This window comes from Salvelinus sp. IW2-2015, unplaced genomic scaffold (assembly GCF_002910315.2).
Source record: "Salvelinus sp. IW2-2015 unplaced genomic scaffold, ASM291031v2 Un_scaffold2493, whole genome shotgun sequence".
NCBI lineage: Eukaryota > Metazoa > Chordata > Actinopteri > Salmoniformes > Salmonidae > Salvelinus > Salvelinus sp. IW2-2015.
This window is the reverse complement of record NW_019943810.1, coordinates 25,955-35,635: the sequence shown is the minus strand read 5'-3', so window position 1 is coordinate 35,635 and position 9,681 is coordinate 25,955. Positions and strand designations below refer to the sequence as shown.

Here is a 9,681-nt window from a genome sequence, read left to right as displayed (position 1 = left end):
CTCTCTCTCTCTCTCCGGTCTCTCTTCTCTGCCTGAGGCAGCATGATGTATATATGAAACTAATACAGGCATGTGTGTGGAACAGTATGGGGGGGGGGGGGGGGGGTTGTCATGGTTACCTGGTGCCCACCTCTACAAGGATACTGTATATGGTAGAGAATGTAGAAGCACACACATGTAAAAGTCAGGTAATCAACTATACAGTATATACACACACACACACACACACACACACACACACACACATACACACACAAGTCGACAAGAAAGTCTATATAAAATATAGAAAGGAGACACGAGGAAAGTAAACCCGAGAAGCCTGCTGTGTGCTGTGTGACTACTCTTTTCCTCTCTGTCTCACTCTCCCATCATCCCTCTCTCTCTCTCTCTTTCTCCATCCCACTCTCTCAGACTATAACAGATAATAGTCCTATGAAGCGCTCGGCCTCCTCCCTTGGTCACAGTCGATCTGGGAGGGGCCAGAGGGAAAGGGGAGGGGCYGATGATTATGCAATGGAGTATGTGATCCCTGAGGAGGGCGGAGCTCCGAGGCACAGCCACCGACGCCGCGACCGAAACCACCGRGCCTCCGAGCGGTCACTGTGTCGATATACAGACGCAGATGCAGGTTAGAGACAGAATGAGTGTGCATGCTTTGGTCAGGAACGGTTCAGAATGTGTGTGAGTCAGAGAGTGTGTGAGGAGAACGTGCTTAGTTCCCTGAGTTGCTACTGTGTCAAAGTGTGTTTGATGTTGTCATGTTGTCATGGTTACAAAGACATTAGAGATACCATGATGACAACAATAACTGGCCTCCATTCTGGCAGGACTGGGCACAGACTTGAGCACCACCACTCAGTCAGGTGACCTGCCACCCAAGGAGAAGGACCGTGACCGCGACAGAGACCGCGGTCGGCAGAAAGACCGCAAACACCACCACCATCACCACCACCATCACAGCGGCTCTGTGGACAAGGAGCGCTACACACCAGACCGCGCCGACCGGGGGGGAGAGCACGGTGGTCACAGACAGCCCCGAGGAGACAGAGACCACGACCGGGATAGGGAGCATGATCGTCGCTGGTCACGGTCACCCAGCGAGGGCAGAGAGTGCATGACACACAGACAGGTGGGCTTCTATGATGTGTGTCAACAGTGAACCACCTTCCTAACTGTTTTAGCCTCAGGTTCTCCTTTTAGTTCTGCCTTGAGTGTCTCCCCATCTCCTTGGCCTAATATCTTTAGGCGGCTGACTGTCTCTTGTGTTTCCTTTTTGACACTTCCATACATTGTTTTATTAACTATTGTTGTTTATAGGATTCAGCAGTTTAGACACACACTTACACACAGAGGTGATTGGTTAACAAACCTAGATTCAGATAAGAGACAGACTGAACAAGGCAACAACACTGAAAGAGTGGCATTTACCTTCACAATCACCATTTTGAGGCCTACTGTGTCAGATCTGATCTCTTCTTTTCTTTTCTCCTGTTGTTTTTGTGTCCTCTCTTTATTCTTCATGACTCATCGCTTTTCTCTGTTTTCTACGGTGTATGCTGACTCCCATCATTTTCTATATATCTCTTCTCTTTCTTTCTTGCTTTTTTATGTCTTTCTTTTCCCGGCATCCTTCCTTCCCCTCACACTCTCCTGATTGCTCTCTTCTTCTTCTTCTTCTCGTTGCTGTTGTTGTTCTTGTTGTTATTGTCTGTTGTTCTCTCTCTCCCTCTCTTTATTTATCTCTCCTTGTCTTTATCTCTTTCTCTCTTTTTCTCTTTTTCTCTCTCCCTTTCTTTTCCCTCCCTCCCTCTCTTCCTTCTTACCTCTCTCTCTCTCGCCCTCCCTCTCTCCCTCTCTCCCTCTTCCTCCCTTTCTCTCTTCCTCCCTTTCTCTCTTCCTCCCTCTCTCTGTTCGTGTCGTCGTTAATTTTATGGTTCTTTTTTTATTTGCCTTCAATGTTTGTGTAGGGCAGTAGTTCGGTGAGCGAAAGTCCCGCTCCTTCTACCTCGGGGACCAGTACCCCGAGACGAGGCCGTCGGCAACTCCCTCAGACCCCGGCAACGCCCCGCCCACACGTCACCTACTCTCCTGTCGTCCGTAAAGCCATGGCCACACCTCCCGGAGCCCAGCCCCTGGGGCGCAATCCCGCCCCCACCCCTCACCGCTTTTCCCCTGAGCCCCCCCAGGGACCTCCCCCGCCCCACCATGGCTCACCCAACCAAGCCTGCCACCCTCCTCCCCGCTGGGGGGACGGGGGAGGAGGAGGAGGAGAGAGTGGGTCGCTGGAGGGCGACGGCTGCTTCTACAACCAGGACTACCAGGATTACGACCGTGAGCACCACAAACCGCCTCCCTACGAGCAGAGCCCCACACAGGGCAACCCTCACAAGCCTCACCCCCTCAACCACCCTACTCTCCCCGTGCTAAACCATCCCCCAACCCCACAGCAGCAGCACCCTATCAACCCGCACCCAAACAACCCCCACCCCAACAGCCCCCACTCCCGCACMCCKCCCAGGACTTCCCGCCACGCGCCCCCMCCCAMCACCACCCCCACCCVCCAAGGGCAGCAGCCTCCCCCCMCTCGACGCCTCCCCAACGGGTACCGCGCCTCTTCCCCCTCCTCGCAACACCACCACGGYCCCACCCACCCCGGGCCCCATAAGGTCCCCCCTCCCCAGCCTAGAGGGCCCCGCACGAAAGGCCTGCACGAACCCTACAACAACACGGATGACAACAGGTGCTAGCCTCTGGGGACTATGGAGGGATGGATGGAGGGAGGGAGGGCTCAACCACACTGTCTGAGTTATCAGTCCCTCCCAGCCCAGGAAAACACACAGCCAGAGCACTGATCGCCATGAGACAGGGGAAACCAAGGCATGATTCTTTCTTTCCTTATTTCCGTTTGTTTTTCTTTTCGTTTCTTCTGCTGCTCAGTGTTTCCCGGGGATGGAGGGAGTGAGGAAGGCGTAGTTAGAATAGAGGGATGAGGAGGAGGACCACTGAAGGATGAGTGGAAATKAGTGAACAGGGTATGGAGTAYAAACCAATTCCTCCTCCAAAAACTATGGAACCCAGCTCATCGGATGCAAGGAGACAAAAACTCAAAATGTWAAAAAAAWTCAAAATGGATGATATGGGGGACGGATGCTTTTCYCAACGTATCATGATGCTACGCCTCTGGAAACAATATTAAAACCGCCACAACGACCAAGACGTCATCACGTAATCAACGCAAAAAACTATGACATTGCGGAGAACTAAGTGGAGTTGCGTTAGTTGCAAAAACCAACCACCAACCCCGATGATGGGGAGATATTGATGAGTTTTATCATCTGTGTTTACTGTTAATAATGACATCAGTGATGATGAGCCTTCCACCTGAGTGTGGTGGGGGGAGTGGGGGAACAGGTGGTGGGGGGGACACCGGGACACACACCCTAACTCTGAAGGAGGGAGGGGGTTATGTAGGCGGAATCTATCCATTCCAACCCCCCAACCCCCAAAAAAGATTCCGCCCCAACCGAGTAGAGAAGAGACATAAAAAAGTGGATGGTGAACAAAAAAAAAGAAACTTAAAAAGAAAATTTTTCTTCAGTATTTCTTCTTCTACTCCTGCGGCTGCTACTTTTTCCTCTTCCTCTTCTTCTTCTTCTTCGAAACATTGAAGCTTGATTCTTCTGTTGCACCCGCTCAGCTTCGTTGGAACTTGCAGAGTTTAAAAACCTGTGGAATCCTGCATGATTGATACAAAAAAAATGATAACAAAGAGAAACTACTGTAATGTGGGGAAACTATTCCTTGGTCCTTTCTATATTAGTCTGTGGGGTTCTCTCTTTTTCCTGTAATGCCCTTTGGTTTCTCTTCTTCTCCCTGAGGCGTCCCTCTCTCACTCTTCCTGTGCTTGGAGTATAATCAGGATAGTTAGGATGGATGGAGAGATGGGCGATGAAGGAAGAGAAGAACAAGGTCCAAGCCTTTTTTATGCGGAGGGACAGGATGATCTATTTCCCACTTTGTTCTTATTGAAATGCTCTGTGCCAAAATATAACTGTTGATGTGGCTGAGATTGCACAATCATTTTCAAGGAAGTAGATATTTTGTTACAAGGCAACTTTTTATTCATGGAGGAAGAAGGCAGGAAAGTATGAAAACAGACCCCACATATTAAGGTTCATATTAAAGGGAGTTGAAACTGGGGGAGGAAGTTACAAGCTCCATGGTCCTTATTGGCTCTTCATCTGCTGACGCACAGCTCGTTCAAACCAGAGATATGTGTCTCTCGTCTTTCCAGGGTTTGTGTTTGAAAGAGCGATGAAAGGAGAGAGAGAGAAAGAAGGGCGATGAAAGGAGGGAACCTCTTCATCTTTTGTTTATTTGTTAATAATAGTGATAATGGTTCTATAGATACTGATAACAATACTATTGATGATTATGATAATGAGATGATGATAATAATAACTGATGATGATAATGGTGATGATGATGATGACGATGTCATGCTTGTGAGAGAGAATTATTTTAGTCTTGTATTTGTGTTTGTTACTTTCGAGTTGGTTGTGCTCAGCGCGTCACCATCTTTGTTTAGTGAGATGTCTGGTTGGTGATCACTGGTCCGGCTGGTGGGCGGAGCTTTGTCAGAGAGGTGCATTGTGGGACAGTAGTAATCATAGTAATGATCTGATACAGTGTAATACGGTGGGAAGGGAAAAGGAACTTAAAAATGAACTTTAAAAAAAGAACAATGTCAAAAGTCATACAGGAAATCATGTATCTGACATGTATACTTGTTGATCAAACAGTTGTTTACATATATTAATCATTTGGGTAAATAGGGCAGCTAAATGGTCACTTTTGCTTAGGTAACGGGGTCTACAGACTAAGTAGACCAGATAAAGCAGTAATGAGACAGAGCTCCTCTCTACCAGTTTGGCCCTCTAGGTGGCACTGTATGCAATACATTGCACCCCTGTCCTATTGTATCATTGTATCACCCCTTCTATTTTGACTGTCTGATTCCAATGTTTTCGTATCTGTCTTTAAACTGGGAGCATAAGGTTTAAGTGTTGTCTGTCACTGGTGAATCACCTCCTTTGTGTTCAGGACATGTACACAGCAATCACAAATGGCACGGACATGTATCACAGCCAATGAAAATGCATGGGAGAAACAATGACTGGGTCTTTTCTGGCAAACCTCTGTGTCCTGTGTCACCTATTCTCTTTTTGTGTGTCTTTGTGCGCCTCAAACTACAATCCATCCTAATACCTACCACTGTCCCGTACAGTGTCTCTCTCACAGTTGCCGGACTTTGAGGATATCCATAGTGAACCATTCATTTATTAGAATTATGTCATTATTATTCTTATTATTACACCCCATGTCAAAACCATATGTCAGGTAACAGTGTTTGTTCACGGCTGCCATAGATAGCGCAGTTAGATCTGCACATATCTGGATTCTGATGTACTGTAATGACATATCCCATGATTCTATGTACACACCTTTGACCAGAAAGTGCACAGGCACATTGTTTACAGTATTCATCTAACGTAGGAATGTCATAGACGTGTATAAGTCACATACAACACTGATAAGATAGGAATACACAGATACACTCTCAGTATGTAGCTCCTGGCTGTAGCAAGTATGCGTGTACGTGCGTATGGCGTGTGTGCGTTTGCGTGTGTGTCTGTGTATGAATGCGTTCTTTATAGCAAAAATGTGTGTGTACATTCAATGTGTGTGTGTAACTAATAGCTACCTGTTTTCGTTGGATATTTCATTTCATTTGTTTATTTGCTTTGAATATTTTGTGAAAGCACACTGATGACATTTGAGTTGGTGAGTGTTTGTGTTTTGTGTGTGTGTGTGTGTGAGTTAGCCTGTGTTTGTGAGCGAGTGACAGAATGTTTGTGTGGCTGTGTGCAAGATTAAATAAGATGTCAATCACCTCCAATTCAAACTATGAGGGCCCTAACATTCACTGTCAATCATTGTGTCCTGTACTGACCAACCATCACTAACAACACATATTCTAAATAACCCCACCGTTACTTCAAAAAGCAATGTATGAGCTGCTATGGAAAACATAGAAATAAAAGCATTTTAAGTACCAAAAAAATACCAAAAAAAAGGGAAAATATCTACTTCCAGAACTGCATGTGCTATGTGCATGCCACACCGTGGGTGAACAGTCATCTTCAGGAATCCAAAAAATAAGAATATGAATTCAGATAAAAAAATATATGAATATAGATAGATGTTTTTACTAAGCACCATGTTTTCTTTTTTCCTTCTATTTTGAGAAAAAAAAGGTTGAAAAAATCTATTTAAAAAAAACGTCAAAAGAGCGACATGATGACTTTGGTAAGAATCAAAGTTGGTTTGTTTATTTATGTTGCCAGCTGTTAAACTGTAAACATGGAGTGAGACACTACACAACCATGTTCAGGACACTACAAAAAAGGGAACTCCTGTTTTAAAGAAGAGAATCATATAAAAAGAGATGGGGATATCCAGGAGCCAGCCAAATCTGATGATGTAACCCTTAAAACTCTGGCTGTGGGATCTTTTATCTCTCACTCACTCCCTCTCTATTTCTCTCTCACTCTTATCTCTCACACTCTCAACCTATCTCACCGCTATTTCTACCAGTGCATTTTGTAATTCCAGACAGAATTCTTCCTAATGAATAAAACCAGAGAGATGCACACTGTTGGTCTGGAGAGACTTCTGTTTCTTTTTTGTGTGTGTGTTGTTTCAAGTGTATGCTTGAATGCGTATGTTTGAGTGAAATAGTGTATTATATAGTGAGAATGATAGTGTGTTTGCGTTGGGGTTATAGATTTGGAGAAGTAGAGACGTTTGATGTGTGTACGGAGTGTGTTGTTATGTGTAAGGTAGTGTGTATACGCGCATTTAGGAGTGTAAATATTGTGTCTCTGCTATCTCCCGTCTGTTTCTAGTGTTCCCCCTGCTACCCTGTGTGTTCTGGTCTGTTTCTAGTGTTCCCCCTGCCTGCCCTGTCCCACTGGGTACAGACATCAATTCAACCTCTATTCCAACTTCATTTAATTGAAATGACATGGAAACAAAGTTGATTCAACCAATGTGTGCCCAGTGGGTGGTTCTGGTCTGTTTCTGTGTTCCCCCTGTCTACCCTGTGTGTTCTGGTCTGTTCGAGTGTCCCCCTGCCTACCCTGTGGTGTTCTGGTCTGTTCTCTAGTGTTCCCCCTGCCTACCCTGTGTGTTCTAGGTCTGTTTCTAGTGTCCCCCCTGCTTGCCTGTGTGTTCTGTGTACTTTGGAGAGGACAGCTTCAGATCGAATTGCTGCCGGAAACAGCAGTACAATCAATGGGCCGGATGTCACATTCCACACCTATACTCCCCTCCTATTTTCCACTCCTTCCCTTTCCCCATCTGGCCAACAGGCAGCACCAGGAAAAGGGAGGGATGGAGAAAGGGAGAGAGCGAGGGGTTGTGTACCTCTGTCAGTTACATGACATTTCAGTAGCACAGCTAATTGGATAATAAAGGAAGCAAAATAAAACTTTAGTTAGTTATCCTGAATATACAGATTTGTCCTATCAATTATTGGGGGGTTTTTTATGAGCCAGTTTCAGGGTTTCCATCTCACCTGCACAGTAGTTATTCCTGTGTTCTTCCAATTTATGTATAGACAATGTCTCAATAAAATAGATAGGTAACAACTGAAAGTCTGCATCTGCTTTATAACTTGTTATACACATGCATACGTTTTTATGATGTCTTACTATAAGGTTTTTAATACAGTTGTCACCTACATATTCACTTTTGGATGAGTGCATCATACAACAGCAGAATGAACTGAAATGTGTGAGGTGAGGAGAGAAAAGGTGAGCAGAGAAGAAAGATGTTTTTAGACAGGAGGGGAGGAAGTACAGCAGAGAAAAAAAGGAGGAATGCGGTGGAGGAATGTGTGAGGAGAGAAGATATGGACATAAGGTAGGAGAAGAGAGAGGTAGGTTGAGGGAAGATACGTGGCATTGGGGGAGCAGAGAGAGGCCGGTTGAGGGAAAGAATGTGGTGGGCTTAGGGAAAGTGAGCCAGGCGGATGTGTGAGGTGTTCTGTTCTAATGTCTGTTCTATATATAACCCCCCTAATACTTCCCCACCCCTGCCACACACACACACATCCTCCATCCTCCCCGCATTCTGCTGCCAGCTCCACTTCCTGCATCTGCCCCCTCTTCCCCCTCTATTTCCCCCTCTCTCCCTCCCCTCTCCCTCCCTCTCTCCTTCATTTCTCTCCCCCACTCCCTTCATACCCGGGCCAGACCAAACACACAGCTAGGGTGAAAGGCAGATTAAACAACATTGTTCACACTCCATGGGCTAGTATAGCCTACTCTCCAAGGGGCCGATTCCAATATAGGAAATGTATGCCTTTCCTACGCACACCTTTCAAATCAAATCAAATGTTGTTGGTCACATACACATATTAGCAGATGTGATTGCGGGTGTAGCGAAATGCTTGTGTTCCTAGCTCCAACAGTGCAGTAATATCTAACAATTCACACAAATCTAAAAGTAAAAGAATGGAATTAAGAAATATATAAATACCAGGACAAGCAATGTCGTAGTGGCATTGACTAAAATACAGTAGAATAGAATACAGTATATACATATGAGATGAGTAAAGCAGTATGTAAACATTATTAAAGTGACTAGTGTTCCATTATTAAAATGGCCAGTGATTCCATTTCTATCTATATAGGGCAGCAGCCTCTAAAATAAAATATAATTAAATTAAATTGTATTTGTCACATGCGCCGAATACAACAGGTGTAGACATGACAGTGAAATGGTTATTCACAAGCCATTGACCAACAATATAGTTTCAAGAATATATATATATATTTTAAATAATAATAATAATTAAGGAGCAACAATAAAATAACAGTAGCGAGGCTATATACAGCAGGTTCCGGAACAGAGTCAATATGGAGGCTATATACAGCAGGTTCCGGTACAGAGTCAATATGGAGGCTATATACAGCAGGTTCGCAGTTTGCTTGGTGTCACATCAACAACTATCTTGCGCAAACACAACCAGGACAGTTCGTGAAGAGGGAGGGACAATGCCTATTCCCTCTGGGCCTCAGAGTCTCTCAGACGTTTAGCAGCTGCACCATCGAGAGATCTGACTGGTTGCATCACCTCCTGTGTGTATGGGAACGTGCGTCGGCTGTGTCGTTACAAGGCACTACAGAGCGGAATATGCTAACGGGCCAGTACTCACCTGAGGACCAAAGCTTCTTGCCATCTCAGGACTCTATATAGGCGGTGTCGAGGGAAGGCCAAAAAAATTGCCAAAGACTCAGCCACCTAGTCATAACTGTTCTCTCTGCTGTACTGCAGCCGGCAGGCAGAAAAGCGCAATTCGTAAGTCAGAAAGGCTTCTTAACAGCTTCTCACCACAAGCATAAGACTCTTGAACGTTAACTAAGACTCTTGAACAGTTGATCAATGGACCTGGACTATTGCTTGTCCACACCACGGCATTTTTACGGCTGCTGCTGACTTCTCTGTTTTATTTATCGTCATGCACTTTCTGTCTTACATGTAGATACCTGTCTTACCTCACTAAGGTGCCCATATTATCTCTGTACCATCGACTCTGCTGTTGCGCATATTGAC

At 45.4% G+C, this 9,681-nt stretch overlaps 1 pseudogene; it reads left to right on the top strand.

Moving 5' to 3' along the window:
• The window catches only part of LOC112074095 (voltage-dependent P/Q-type calcium channel subunit alpha-1A-like), an 85,829-nt pseudogene extending 81,970 nt beyond the window's left edge, over positions 1-3,859 (top strand).
• Positions 3,860-9,681: the final 5,822 nt, after the last annotated feature.